Consider the following 2,699-nt stretch of genomic DNA (forward strand, 5'->3'; position numbering starts at 1 on the left):
GTAAGATCAATTTAAATCAAATTTAAGATAGTCTTAAATTAGAAGAAATACATTTTCTTTCAATTCCATTGTTTCCCTCCATCTCCAGCCATCATAAACCGAGTCACCCTTATTATGTCTTTCGTAGATTACTGTCATGGCCTCCTAAATGGTTTCTCTGCCTCTAGCCTTGGCACCTTACTCATTCTCCATAATACAGCACTAAAATGCTCGGAGTCCCATCTGGTTAGATATTCTGCTACTTACCTTTTCACTAAATACAAACTGCCCCTGGGGCCTGTATGAAGAAACCTCTAACCACCATTCCCTCCTCCCACACTTCATGACACACACTCATTAAGCTAGTTTTGGTGAATTTCCTTCAAATGACCTTCCTCTCAAGACCTTTGTTCATGCCAGCCCTTTTGCTTAAATCATCCCTGGCTATCCCTCATTCATCCCTTAGGACTTAGATCGACAGCATTTTAGAAGCTTTCTCTCCACCCCACATTAGTCAGATGTATCATGCTTCTCTTTAGGTACTTACTCTTAGGTACTTACTAGATACTGTCATTACTTATTTTAACTGTCTTTTCCTGCTCAGGCTTTTAGTGTATTGAGAACAGGAACCGTGTTCATCTTGTTCTCTGCTTATGGTCAGCGCCTGGCACACTGACCTACACCCAGTAAACAACTGAATCAGCTTTCATTCTAAATAACTCATTAACATAGAAACAAACTATGATGACCCTTTTCTAGAACACAAGCTGATTAGATCCTCCATCAATACGTGTCTTCCACTGTGTGGACATAGCAGGACTGACCAGACTGCAACTTTCAACTTGATAAAATCTTACTTATCTGGAAACCTTGATTATAAATTATAATTTCATTATAATTTGATATTCACTCAGCCAACAAATAATTACTACGTACCACTTAGCTTGTAATAAATAAGCAAACAAATGATCAAATGCTAGGTACTAGGGGGAAATAAACATTGGAAGAAAGATGGAAAACCAAAAGACAAAACGGCAACTAAAGTCATATAAGCAACTAATAAGGTGTACAAATCAAAATTATAAACATGGCACCAAAGCAACAAAGAGGAGCATGTGCTTTGGCTTCTGCAGTTGATAAAAGGCTTTTTAAGGAAGGTACAGTGTCTTAGAAGAGAAGCAGAAATTTGCCAAATGGAAGGAAAGCCACTTTCAGCCAAAGAAACTGTGCAAAAGCACGAGTGAAGAGAGTACTGTGTATATAGACTACAGAATTGGAGGAGAGGACTCTGGAAATGTAGATGAGGCCTCAAAGAAAAAGATCTTCGCTGTCCAGGGTAAGAAGGGCTTTGCTCAGTAGGAGGAAGAGAAACTTAAACCATTTTAAGCAGCAGCATAGCATAATCGAAGAACAATTCAAAAAAGCAGTGTGGCTACACTGAGGGAGGAAGGCTGTAAGCGGGGGTCCGTGAAGAGCACCAGCACCAACCAGAAGAGGGAATGCAGTGGCAATGGGAAAAGAGGTACACGGATTAAGAGGATACAGGACTCCGAGTGGGCGGTTAGGAGTAGTAATCTCTGGCTGAGCGAGATTCGTTTTGTTTCTTGAGAGCAGCTGTCACTGAAACACACCGAAAACAAGCCACCCGTATTAAAATTTAGAGATGGTAATGTGTGTTTCTTCACCAGAGTGGGGGATGAGGAAAATGGAAAGTGAGCCAGTAGTAATGGGTCTAAAAAATGATCAAATCCTGGCACCGCTCTAATTCAAATGAATTGTTTTCCATTTATAACAATCAGTAACCAGCCCATGGTTTATTTTATCCATTTTTCATAAACATCCTAACAGATGTTAGGCAGAAAGTTTCAGAAACGGCAAAATAGAAAAAGAAGTAGAAATACCATCTAGTAAGGACCCAGAAAGAAAGCACCTCGTTGGGGTAAATTTTACCGACACAGCACGTGAGAAGCTGTACGAGTAGGTGAGGCATGTACGGTCCAATCCATAGGGACAGTCAAAAGAGATTTCAAAAGAACAGGTATAAAATAACTCTTGTGCGTATGTACAAGTGTCTTTCAGGATTTCAACACCAAAGTAACTGAAGAGCTCAACCCAATTTGTACGTTCGGGGATACTTATTAAGTTCTCTGTTCTTAACTTTAAAATGTTGAACACTTTGCATTTAAAATCTTCTTTAAAAACTCAAATTAAACTTTTCTATTAGTGATTTAGGGCTTGAGAGAGAAAAGAAAGACGTGCTATATACATAGTCCCTATTCCTACAAGTATTAGGTATAAATAACAATCATTATCAAACTAACATGAATTGTAGCCACCACCTCCCCAAACAAATTTGTCTCCATGTTGCTCCTGCTGTCAGTTCTGGTTTTCCTGCTTCCTTCACTCGGAACAGTATAAGAAACCTGCCATTTTCACTAGAAACATTAAAAGTCAAGGGACACAACAATTAAACTTTTAATTTTGTAGTTTAACTTTACAGTTTCACACTACTCCACCTCTTCACCTTCTAAACAACCTGCAGCTGAAAGAAAGGACAGAAGAATCTGGGGACTGTTAAAAAGTAAAAATTAAATCTATCATGTTGTTATTTGAGCTCCGAAAGTATTAGAGTTTGTAAAATTGACAAGGTTCTTTAATTTTTAATGCTTCCCCAAGTGCCTGTCAATTATATACAGCCATGAGTAATGAATGGCGTAAAA

Source organism: Prionailurus viverrinus, chromosome B1, assembly GCF_022837055.1.
Source record: "Prionailurus viverrinus isolate Anna chromosome B1, UM_Priviv_1.0, whole genome shotgun sequence".
NCBI lineage: Eukaryota > Metazoa > Chordata > Mammalia > Carnivora > Felidae > Prionailurus > Prionailurus viverrinus.